General features: G+C 46.8%; 1 protein-coding gene across 1 annotated transcript in view; it reads right to left on the minus strand.

Annotated features, from left to right (window-relative positions):
• The window catches only part of FYB1 (FYN binding protein 1), a 93,378-nt gene extending 83,316 nt beyond the window's left edge, over window positions 1–10,062 (minus strand). Inside the window, exon 1 of the mRNA XM_025210398.1 lies at window positions 9,913–10,062. The gene's annotated coding sequence lies outside the window, so the exon portion shown is untranslated. The remainder of the gene's footprint in view (window positions 1–9,912) is intronic.
• Window positions 10,063–13,033: the final 2,971 nt, after the last annotated feature.

Genomic DNA, 13,033 nt, shown 5'->3' on the forward strand with positions numbered 1-13,033 from the left:
CATATGGATGACTTTCATCTTGTCTACAGAGGCAGAAAGGCTTGGGAACCCAGTTGGAAAGGGAAGCAAATTTGTGTGCCATCTCTGCAGCTTTATTTCCACTTTCATGTTTTATGAACTCTATGTTCATTTTTTAGATCCATTGCACAGTCTCTACAGGGTTTGGGATGCACAGTTAACATCATACCCCTCTTAACTCAACCTACCTCAAGAATTCAGAAATATCTCTGGTAGATGTGGTAGTTTTAGGAGCATCAGAGTCAATGACTAGAAGTCTCTTTTGCAGCCAGGCTTTTGTCATGAGATTGAGGGAAGCTAGGAATCACAAGAGAAGGCAAGGGCATCTGAAGGCCACAGGAAATGCACTGCCAAGTCCTTTGTTTCTTTTTGTCCAGAGCAAACTGTTCCTGTGCTGCCCTGAGAAAATGATACTGGGGAAATTTCAGGAGAACAGTTTCTTAAAGTTGCTAAATCCTGAGTAGAGGACAATCTGTTACCGAAACCACCCCACTGTGGATGTCCAAGACATCTAGTCTTCTTTCTATTATTCTAGTATATTTCCTTAAGTCTTATACCAGCTAAGCTTAAAATTTTCCAGAACATGTAAACAGGTATTAAAATATTCTCTTTGGCATTAAGCACTAGAGGGCAACATTTCCCCCCTCTTCCTCATTTGCATGCAGATACAAAATGCTTCCCTATACTGCTTCTGGACCATGCTAAGGAGTGCTACATACTAAACCCCAACATAGATGTAACATAGCTTCCTTAAGGCACTAATCGATGTGCAGGAATAGTCTTGGTTTCAGTTGTATTTATTGAGATGCAACTCATGTTACCCTGAGACAACTACATTTGGGGGCTTAGCATGTGGAGTGAACACATTGTGCTTCAGTGTGATACATCCTAGTGCAATCTGGAGGTGGCATTAACATGATCAACCATATGCTTCTAAATATGGAAAATAATTTACATCAATTAGGTCACACACATTTCTGATAATGTATTTGCAGGATTAGATAAATATAAAGAGGTGGATTATGATAGGAAAGCTTTATTGAAACTTGAATGATTGAAATATCCAGTTTGGAACAAGAGCAGACAGAAAAATGCTCATCCATGTCATTTTTCAAGCTTCAGTTATATGAGCTCTTCTTTATCTTTCTTCCTATGCACTAGATTTTATGTTATAGGATTCAACTTTATGTGGTGAAAACAGCATTAGACATTACTAAGTAATCTGAGTTAGATTCATGGTCTGTTGCTCTTTTAGACTTTGGTTGGCATACTGGAGTTAGAGTTTGAGCTACAAGAATATCCTTATTTTGCTACTGGGAGGCATTGTTGCAAGTGTTTGCATATGGTACCAGTGCTAGGCAAATCACAAAATAATCAAAGAAAGCACTGCTCTTTGCAGCTCCAAAAGCTAGACTGTTTTTGTTTTTATCTCCTTCATACAGTACAGGGAAGTAAAAATATCTGCTTGGTATAATACTCTCTAGATTCAATTGATAAAGAAGCGTAACAGCATTTAGTCAAAACAACAGTTTATATGGTGAATTTGCTGTGAAGTTTCCCACCTCAGTGTGGGTAACAGGTGTGTTAGATTAAATACAGTAAAAACAAATGTATGTGTGTTCCAGAGGCTCCATTATACCAGGGGTCAATGACCTGTGGCCCTCACAAAGGATCCAGTCTTGTGAAGCCTTCAGATGGGGGCCACAGAGCTGTGGCTTCAGCACATTCAGCATCACAGGGCTCTCTGCCTGTGCTATGCTGCAGTAGGATGCTCAAAGCTTTAGTAGGAGAGCCATTTGCAGGGGAAAGCAGTGAAGGGGCTGGGTCACTCTGGCTTGCTGCCAGAAAACATTGCCAGCCCCTGCATTATATTATTTCAAGTTTAGCAGCTTCTTTTTTCTACCAGGTTTTTTGCTCAAGTCTGAGAAGATGCCATAGACTGTCCTTCTCCAAGTGATTATGGGGAATAAGCCATTTTTAGCAGGTAGATGTTTTGAAAAGCATCTGGAAACCTTTTTGTCTTTGCTTTTCCACATTCTCACTGGAGCAAGGGAACTTCTCCACAACCAAAATGCCAACATACATAAACCACTTCTGCCTTTCACCAACATAGATTTGATAAGGATGACATCCCAGACTCTGTATGTGCAGTGGCTCTACACACAGTTTTATCTAACTGATATGTATTTACAAATTGTCTGAATGTGTCTAAATACTGAATTCCACAGCATTACAACACTTGATTACTGTCATCACATGAAGCTTTATCTATCCAATTTCAGCTACTGTATATTGAGGGGTTTACTCAACTGTCCACTTTTCTGTACCCTGGAAAGAAATTGTTTAAAAAAATGAACCTATTTAAAGCAAACATGCAAGGAAAGAAGAAATAAAAGTTGCCTTGTATACTTGAGATGATCTGGGGTGGCTTGTCATTTCTTGACACCAAAAGTCAGAAACAATTATCCTCTGCTCTAAAAATTTTTTGAGGTGTATGTTCACAGTAGAAGGTCTCGGGCTTTGAACTTCCTCCTCACAGATGACCAATATAGATGGCTTTGAACTTCCTCTTAACAGATGACCAGTATAGTCAGGATGTCAGTTGTAGGGTAAAATTGGGTAAGGTTTTTATCACTCCTGCTTTTTCCAGCTGTTAGAGCTTCTCTCTGGGGTGGGCAATTATTTGGGCCTGAGGGCCACATGGGGAGTTTTGATGAGCTATTGTGGACTGGGTCAGTACTGCCCCCTACCCCCCACCCCCACAAAAGCTCACCAAAACTCCCAATGGGACTGCAGGTGGGAAGCATAGTTCAGGAACAGGAGGGGTGGATGAGGCTGAGATAACAGGGCCAGGTTGTGGGGCAGTGATAGTTCCAGGCTGGGGCTTGGGGCTTGCTCCCTACATTCCCCTGACCTTTGGGGTGTGGTGTGGGGTGTGTATAGGAAGGTGTAATGGGGGGCATCCCAGAGCTCGTCAGTCATTGGCCAGCCTGCCTGGCTCTGGGCTAACTGCCCACCTTCCTCGTCTGCCATGCCTTGATGATAATAATTAAGATGTCAATCACACGGGAGGCTGCCCATTTACTTGCCCTGATGCCAAGCGCATTACACACGGCTCTGACTTCCCCTTACTGTGCCCTATGCCTCATAGATGATATCCTTTAGGCAGCCAAGCTCTCCTGTACCCTTCTCCCTCTCAGCAGTGGCCCCCTGGGATCGTTGGCCACACAGGCCCTGGCTCCACCTTCACAGGCCAGTCAGACCCTATGCCCCTAGTTCTGGGCACCCTTTGCAGTGGGATCCTGGTCCTTTAGACCCCCCCAGATCCTGGTCCCAGCATTGACAAGTTGGGAGTGCATCCAGTCAGGATTCTTCTGGCTTGACTTCTCCCCTCACAACTCCGCTGCCCTGTTACTGAAGTTCTCTGTCCCTTGAGCCTCATCCCTCTCAATATCTACTATGGGCTCCCTGCCCATACCAACTGGTCCCACAGCTCCCTGCCCATCAATTTAGCTCAGCTCCGGGGTCTCTCAACCCACAACCATGGGGCTGGGGTTATAAGGCACCCCTTACTCATCTTTCACTCGGGAGGCGAGTGGCCTGGCATTTCTCGGGACTACCCCACCACAAGTAGCCCCACCAAACCATCCTGTCCCAGCAGGGTGCAGTTTTTGGTCATGCCCAGGACCTGGAGCCTCCTCCTTCCCCATATGTTCTTTCCATGGCTGCAGCAGTGAATTGCTGCCTCAGCCCTGGATAACGGATCTAAAATGGAGGCTGCTCAGCCCCCTCCTCCAATCACAAGGCCCTCCTGAGGTCGTATGACCACCTCATCAGGACTGGCCCACACCTTCTGGCTGCTCTGCTGCCTTTAAAGTGGTGGGTACCAAAGGTAGTCTGCCACAGGAGGGATATGTGTGTGTTTGGGGGAGGGGAGTGCATGTCTGGGGGATGGGGGAGGACTATCTGGGTGCTAAGTCCTGGGAGCCTGCCATGGATGAGGGGAGGAAAAGGGGCTGGGGGGTACATGCAGCGGAGCTCACCCAGGTAGTTCAGTCAGTCTGTGCTGCACCTGAGGTGCTCCACATGGGGTCGAGCCCCACCTTCTTGTGCTGGGGCAGCCTGCTCCGCACTCTCACCGGTGCCTGTGGCCTGGCCTAGCCAGCTATTGTTCTTCCCTCTCTGCCTCCAGCAGTGGCTCCTGCCTACACTTGCCACATTGTGCCATGCCAAGCAGCTTCTAACAGGGCTGTTCCAAGTGAGACTACAGCTGGATGGGTGCTGCTCTGCTTCCCCTGCCTCCAGTGGTGGCTGCTGGTCCTAATCTTGCCTCTGCTATGCCACAGCACTTCAGGTAGGTGGGTGGCTTCAGCCAGGTGGCTCCTGCCCTAGCATGCAGGGCTCTGGCTCCAGCTCCCAGGAAGGCAGCCAGCAGCTGGACCCACACATACTGGAGCAGGAGCCACCTGGCTGAAGATGCCTGCCAGACTTCCCAGAGTGGCATAGTGCAGCATAGTATGGCAGGAGCAGAAGCAGTTTCTGGCAAGGTGCTGTTCTGCACCTTCCACTTCCAGTGATAGCTCCTGCACCTGCTGCGCCACACCACACCACTCCGGGCAGACTGGCAGGCAGCTTCAGCTGCGTGGTTCCTGCCCCAGCATGTGGGGCTCCATTGGAAGGTCCACTGGAATGCAGCCAGGAGCTGGAGCCAGAACCCTGCACACTGGGGCAGGAGCCCAACTGAAGCTGCCCACCCACTCATCTGAAGTGGCATAGTGCAGTGTGGCACAGGACAGCAGAGGCAAGACCAGGAGCGGAGCCGCTGCTGGAGGTGAGGGGAGCAAAACAGCACCTGGCTGGCTGCAGCTGCACCAGGAAAACCCCTGGAAGCTGTGCATGCTGGCCAAGGCTGGCCTGTGGGCACTAATGGGAGCCTGGTGTGTGCTGCCTTGGTGCAAGTGGGTGGGGCTTGGTCCCATGCAGAATGTCAGAGGGGCAGCCATGGGCCACATCTAGTCACTTAGCAGGCTATATCTGGTCCACGGGCCATATTTTGTCCGCCCCTGGCTTATCTTCTGGCTGGTTATCTCCTAAACTTGGTCTCTCAGAAAGTAATACTAGTTAAGGTACTACCAAAAAATAAGAAAACTATGCGTAAATTCAGAAAGTTTTGCACTACATGTAAATAGTGTCAGCAATGCCATAGCATAGAAACATATTCCTTGTCTTTGTGACAAGGTATTTAGCAAAATTTGCAGATTTTGTTGGAATCTGACAGACTGGTCCATGAGTGCTTCTGCAAAGGCCTGGAGCTTCCAACACCTTGGGCTGTCAACTCTGTGCCTTAGCACCCACACCACTCCAGCCCCGACATAGAATATATGTCCCCACATAGAATATATGCAATTAATACAGCAAAGGTTAGTTACAAAGTGTCCAAACAAAAGCAAAATTCATTTGAGTTCAGTTTCTCTTCAGAATCTCTCCTATTCTTCACAACCCTTCTGAATCCTTCCCTAGTAGTAGATCAAGGATGAAGATTGACATTTTTCTCCCCTCCATTAGAAACCCTGGTAGTTGTTTGTCTGCTGAGATTTCATTCCATTCATAGATGTAATACTTTTGAAAATTTGAGTGGTGAGTTAACACACTCACTTAACTAGTGTTGTCATGCCACTTCTGGAAGGAAGGAATTCTGGAAAGTTGTCTCATTCTCCCAGGAAAAGGTTATTTCATCATCAATCGTTTCAGAAAGGACCTGAATTTCCAATATGCATTTGCACCTTCTGAGTACAGAGCAACTCTTCTGCTTGCATTTATTAGCATTGTATTCAGTGACACTAAGGCATCAGCTAACATTTCTTTCAGAGATCATACATGTTATCTACACCTCCACAAGCAGGAATAGGTTTCCTGAGTAACAGTCTCCATTAGGCTGACATTTTAAAGGGTTTTGAGTATTTAGCTTCTGCGAAAAGTTTAAATTTAGTAATTACCTGATTAAATTATGCCAAGAGAATTATTCAAAGTTCTGGTGTCCACAGATAGAAGTTTTGGTAGAATGAGTTAGGATGTTTTAGAATTGTTTTACAAAGTAGGATTTCTGTCAGCTGATGAATAGGCCCTCCCCTGAAACACTGCCTCCCCCTCCCCCTTCCTCTTTTAAATTATTTTTATAATACAGTATTTACATTGTTTATAAAGATTATCGTCAGTCAAGCTCAGATGCTGAGAACCTATTTTCCAATATTCAAATATCTCTAGTGGAACTGAAGATAAAATACGCTTCTCAAAGTCAAGTAAAGTAGTAGAATATGGTATTAAAACCTTCAATCCACATTATGTTTGCTTTTACTAAAGAAAAGGCAGCACCATCCACATTGTAATGGTTAGGGTGTATGTATTTTACTCTCCAAAAATGTGCCCCCACTTCTCTAAGTAGGTGCATATATATGCACATGTATGTGTATGGACATGTATAATGGGATAAGTCACTGGATGCTTATATAAAACAGACTCACAATTAGCAGGAAAATAGGAGTCAGGATCTCCTGGATGAAAAGAAAAACATAGGACTTTGCTACTAGATGTTATTTTAGCTACAGAAGTGTTTGTATTTATACTTTCACTGAGCTTTAGTCAGTGGAGAACATGATCCCTCATGTGCCCTCACTTAAGCCTGTCATTCTGTCCAGCAGAAGGCAGTGGTACACATACACAACAATCAGTATGTCACAGTTGGCATGCATTCTTACAAACACAATTCTCAGTTTTCACCTCCTGCTTACATTTTCATTTCAAATCATTGTCTTTGCTGACCTACTCATTTCAGCCTGAAAAGCTATGACTGAAGCCCAAGTGGATACATTTGCTTCTGATCCATCCTATTCCACGGCTCTCTTGGGTTCTGCTGCAACACCATGCAGCTACCTCCACCATTTCTATTATGAATACAACAAACTATTTTGGGCAGTTTCCTTAGCATGAGATGACTGAAATTATCTGGCAAAGCAGAAGTAGCTTGGACACTTATAATGCTGATAAACTGAAAATAAACAGAACTATGTAAAAAAAAAATGTCCCTCATTTAAAGTGCTGTCAGCTAAGTAGATTTGATTAGGTGGTCTTCCTTAAGAAGAGGCATATTCAAGGCAGCAAGTACATTTTACCTGGCTTATATATCAATAAGCTTATATATTGGTTCCATGAGCATTGCCTCAGAAAGATCCTTTGCATTAGATGGGAAGACCACTGAACCAATGCCAACACCCTCTCTGCAGCTAACATAGCCAGCATTGAGGCAAAGATCATGATACATCAGCTCTGCTGGGCTGGTCACTGTGCATGGATATCTGACACTCATCTCCCAAAGCAAGTCCTCTTCTTTCAATTTAGTCATAGTACAAGGATCCACGGAGGACAGAGGAAGCTCTACGTGGACACCCTGAAAGCACACTTTAAGAAGGGTGGCATCAATCCTACAAATTGGGAATTGCTGGCTGCTGCACCATACATCAAGCTATAGCTCACTTTGAAGAGAACTGTCTTGCTCAGGACGCCGAGAAACGGCAGAGGAGGAAGGAAAGTGCACAACATCCTGGCCAACAGCTGCGCCCGCCCGAAGGCACCACTTGTCATGTCTGTGGAAAAACTTGCAGAGCACAGATTGGATTCCTCAGCCACCTTAAAACTCACTAGTAATCCCCTCACTGCCCCCGGCAGACATCATCCTCCTATTGAGGGATATCAAAGACCTAATTTTAACCCATTCAAGTCAATGAGAAGCCTCCTTTTGAGTTTAATCAGTGTGGGATCAGGTTCTAAGGCCCAACCTCATAATGCAATGTGAGGCACATGGAAAGACAACAGTACCTGCCTTGAGCCCTGTTGGCATCAATGGGCAACTACAGGCTCCCTGAGCCTATGACACTGAAGGATCAGGTTGGAACCAACATGTGCAATTCCCATACTTGAGATCTATAATCTCTATGTGCTTCTCTTTACCTACTGCTTATATATGAATACAACAAACTATTTTGGGCAGTTTCCTTAGCATGAGATGACTGAAATTATCTGGCAAAGCAGAAGTAGCTTGGACACTTATAATGCTGATAAACTGAAAATAAACAGAACTATGTAAAAAAAAAATGTCCCTCATTTAAAGTGCTGTCAGCTAAGTAGATTTGATTAGGTGGTCTTCCTTAAGAAGAGGCATATTCAAGGCAGCAAGTACATTTTACCTGGCTTATATATCAATAAGCTTATATATTGGTTCCATGAGCATTGCCTCAGAAAGATCCTTTGCATTAGATGGGAAGACCACTGAACCAATGCCAACACCCTCTCTGCAGCTAACATAGCCAGCATTGAGGCAAAGATCATGATACATCAGCTCTGCTGGGCTGGTCACTGTGCATGGATATCTGACACTCATCTCCCAAAGCAAGTCCTCTTCTTTCAATTTAGTCATAGTACAAGGATCCACGGAGGACAGAGGAAGCTCTACGTGGACACCCTGAAAGCACACTTTAAGAAGGGTGGCATCAATCCTACAAATTGGGAATTGCTGGCTGCTGCACCATACATCAAGCTATAGCTCACTTTGAAGAGAACTGTCTTGCTCAGGACGCCGAGAAACGGCAGAGGAGGAAGGAAAGTGCACAACATCCTGGCCAACAGCTGCGCCCGCCCGAAGGCACCACTTGTCATGTCTGTGGAAAAACTTGCAGAGCACAGATTGGATTCCTCAGCCACCTTAAAACTCACTAGTAATCCCCTCACTGCCCCCGGCAGACATCATCCTCCTATTGAGGGATATCAAAGACCTAATTTTAACCCATTCAAGTCAATGAGAAGCCTCCTTTTGAGTTTAATCAGTGTGGGATCAGGTTCTAAGGCCCAACCTCATAATGCAATGTGAGGCACATGGAAAGACAACAGTACCTGCCTTGAGCCCTGTTGGCATCAATGGGCAACTACAGGCTCCCTGAGCCTATGACACTGAAGGATCAGGTTGGAACCAACATGTGCAATTCCCATACTTGAGATCTATAATCTCTATGTGCTTCTCTTTACCTACTGCTTATAACCACTGATCATTTTAAAGCCTAAGAAGTGACAGTGTCAATTTGAAAATGACATTGGGCAAGATTCACAGAAAAACTTGGCTGCCTACATTTTACTGCAGTCCCATTTTAGGCATCTAAATCCAAGAGGGCAGTTTATAGATCTCCAGCTGACTCCCTTAGGTGTTCAAGACCCCCTAAAAGCCTACATTTTCACTACAAACTTTCTTAGGTGCCTAGAGTTCAGCTGCAGGATACATTTGTGTCTAAGAGGTGGGGTTGGGCTTTGAATCCCTGTTTCACATAGGTCTCTAATGGCTGCCTTGATTCAGAATATAGGGAAAATGTCAAATACACCACTCCCACCAATATTTCCTATTGCCTGGTTAATGTGTCTGTCTACTCAGCATACTGAGTCTTCTGAAGACGAGTCCTTGCACCTAACCTTTCTCACGTAAAGTAGAAGGAACTTAGGCACCTAACCTGGGTTTGTGAATCCACCTTTGGCACCAGGCCCCTATTTTTTGGCTAAGGGAATGCTCTGTGCCATTGCACCTCACTCCCAGTGCAAACCTGGCTCTTGATCACTTGTTTTAAGAGACTCTTTAAGAGCAGCCCAATTAAAGTGATTAGAGAGAAATGCATGTTCTCTCTGAGCTTTTCTTTTTTGGGTGGGGAGGGAGCAGGAGGATGCACATTATTTGGCTTTTAACAGCACTTGGTTTGTTCCGTTAAGTTCAATAGCCTGTAGGTCAGGCTCTTCCCATCAGTTTCACCCTTTGTTGCTATCGAGCCCTCTTTCCCTAGGCCCCCTCCACAGGGTACTTACCAGCAGAAGTAGAGTTGACACTGAAACTGCTGTGCAGCAAACCAGAGTTTGGACCAGGAGAATGGGGCCGTGGAGCCCACCTAATAGATCATCATAAGGGAGTAGAAAACCCTTAAAAAAATTCAGGAGGTGTTGGTTAAACACCGTTCAGCAACTGGAATGAGATGTACCCGATACACTTCCAAAAATGAAAGTTAATGACGTCTCTGCCTCTTGATATGAAACCCTTATGCAGCTTCTCCTTTGAGAACGTATGTATCTCCCCCCACTGCCACTCCCAGGCACTGCGCTGTTTGCTGGACATGGGTGTCATTGTCACCCCCACAGCAATTACAATTACACAGGGTGCCTCTTCACCACAGCTGCACCTCCACATGTGACCATGTAGGCAAATCATTCCATCACTTAACATTTAGATTATCTGCACTGAACCACAATGCACCATTTTATGGCCCCCATACCCTGCTCCAAGACAAAAGAACCTGCTGCTATAGGGAATTTGGCAGGTTTTGCCAGGGTGAGTGGAAGGAGTTTGGGGTGATGGAGGGCACACTAGGGTATTGAGGGCAGCTGTGTAGGGACCCTGGAAGGTACCTGGCACCTGTGCTAGGGTGGAACTTGAGAAGACATAGCTGGATGTAAGCACAGTGGGGAGCATGGTGCTGCTGAGGTAGTTACTGGGAGGTGATGCTGGTTGCTTGAGTTTGGAGGGGTGTCCGGGAGGGTGGATCTACTGTAGTTAGCAAGACCTACACGATGAGGCTGCCGGTTCCCACCCCTCCAGGCTGTTTCTTCCAGCTAGGGGAGGGCAGAAGAGAGCAGAAGCTGAGCTCAGCAGCACCGCAGCAGGACCTTGTGGTAGAAGACCGGCACTGCACAGCAAATACAGCCTTCACATGGGAACAGGTGTTGCACCAGGACCCCACTTAGCCCCGTGAGGGCATGAGGGGCTGTTGGCTTGTCCTGCCCATGCACACAGCCCTTCTCCAGGCTGACTTCCTAGATTAACTTTAGGAGCCCCTTGATCAGAAAGCTTCACACACAAGCAGAGAAGGAACTAGGGAGGGGCAGAAATAGCTTTACCAGAGAAGCAGAAGCTGCTCCAGTTTCTCTGCTGCAGAAATGCCCTTCCCCACATGCTGTTTCCCTCAGCAGCTGACTGGTGAGAAGGAGGTAGAGGAAGGGGAAAGGCAGGAGGAACAACTTGAATTAGCACATACTGCTGCACTTCCCCTTCTCCACTCTCATACAGCCTTCCCTTTCTGCCTGAGAAGAAAAATGTGCAAGAGAATGCAAATATTTTGCCAGAATTCATGCAAATTGTGCTGTGTCAGGGGTGGAAAGGCCTGGCTTCAGTAGCTTTCCCATGTAACTTAGACACCAAACTAGCTCTTTCCCCTGTTACGGCTGTCCAATCCCAAATTGCTAATTAATCTTATTGACTATAACAAGGCGCAAGGCGCAGGGGCTGGAGCCGGCTGCAGGGGGTTAGAGGAGGCTGGTACGCTGAGGGAAAAGCACAGCCCCTTGATAACCTCTCTCTCTCTTTCTCGGTCTGAGGAAAGACCAGAGGTTTTGCCTTCTTTTTTGTTATTTGGATGTTTGCTTTTGTTGTTGCATGCTCTGTTTGCTGTGGGAGAAAGCTTTCCACATGTAAAATAAATGGACTAGAAATTGAAACTGTGGGGTGCAGACAGAATCAACAGTTTTCACCTAATCTGGCCACAGAAAGCAGCTTGTAGCAGTGACCAAACACAAATGCACACCTGCAGAAAGCTTCAAAAATGGCTGACTGGGTGAAAATATGACCCAGCATTGTATGAGGGATCAGATAAGCATTGTATGAGGGATCTTTTGTAACTTGTGTCTGCAGGGCTCTCAGCCTGTGGGTGTTTGCAGAATGGGGGGGAAAGGGAGTGGAGGGAGTTCAGTCTGGGGGGTTTTGAGCACCCCCTGGAGGGTGGGGTGGGGGTATTGGAGTCCCCCATAGGAGCGGGGGGGCTCCAATTCACCCACCCCACCCTCTAGCACTGTCTGGGGAGTCCCAAGAATGAACTCCCTCCACTGCCTTTCCCCTTCCTAGTCTGCGAACAGGGAGCCCTGGCAGAGAGCAGTGGCCGTTGCTATGAGAACCTGACTGCAGGCTCCCAGCCCGGCTACATCCCCTCCCTCCTGGAACCAGCAGTGAACGTCTGTTTGGTCTGAGGTAACGTTGCGACTCAGAACGCTTTGCAGAAATCATTCTGAGTTACAGGGGCGAGCTGCACTTCTGTCTGCACCCTAAGAGCTGACTGGCCTTTGTGAGGAAACTGGCTTTTGGGCCAGGATAAAGGAGGAACGACCCGCTACAGTGACTTTCTAACAAGGTGCCACACAACCCACCTGTGCTGTGGCTCATTCAAGGTGCCCCTCAGTCTAGTTACTTTCTCTTATTCTTTGCACATTTCACCCACCTTTGGCCTGCATAGGTAAGATTTTGAAAGATGCACCTACCATGGCCTTCTACTGAAGGCAGGGTATCTTAGCTTCCTTTTGTGCTCTTTGGTTAGTTAAGCACTGGAGTAGTTTGCCAAAAGGGGCTGTGGAAGCCCCATTACTGGTCATTTTTATGTACAAGACTGTAATGGGATAGATGATCCTGCCTCGCTTGAGAAGATGGGGTTGGACCAAGTGATCTCCTGGGCTGTCTCCTGGACGAGCGCAGCCGTGTGGTATGTGGTGCTGCAAACACATCTGCGGTGCCACATACTGCACATTTAGCTATTCTCCACACTGCAAGGCTGTGCTGTCCATGTGTGCGTTGCTCCACTTTCTTTTCTGCCATTTTTTTTACCCCTGCAGTAGAGGAGTACAAGCACGGGCAGCACACGCCATTCAAAAGTGGAGCTGGGCCACCTGGAGTCATACCCCAGCTGCCTGCCAGGCTCTCTGCGCTGGAATCACCACTGCTGCAGCCCAAGGAGGCCCTCAGGACCCAAGGTAAGACTGCTGGGTCCAGTACTGGGCCCTATCCCAGTGGTTCCCAACCTTTTTTATAGTGCAGACCAGCACGGGAGTGGCGGAGCCAACTGCCTACCTCCTGGGACTGCCCCGCTGCCAGCTTTAGCCCCACACATGACTG

The sequence above is a fragment of the Alligator sinensis genome, unplaced genomic scaffold (assembly GCF_000455745.1).
Source record: "Alligator sinensis unplaced genomic scaffold, ASM45574v1 scaffold881_1, whole genome shotgun sequence".
Taxonomy (NCBI): domain Eukaryota; kingdom Metazoa; phylum Chordata; order Crocodylia; family Alligatoridae; genus Alligator; species Alligator sinensis.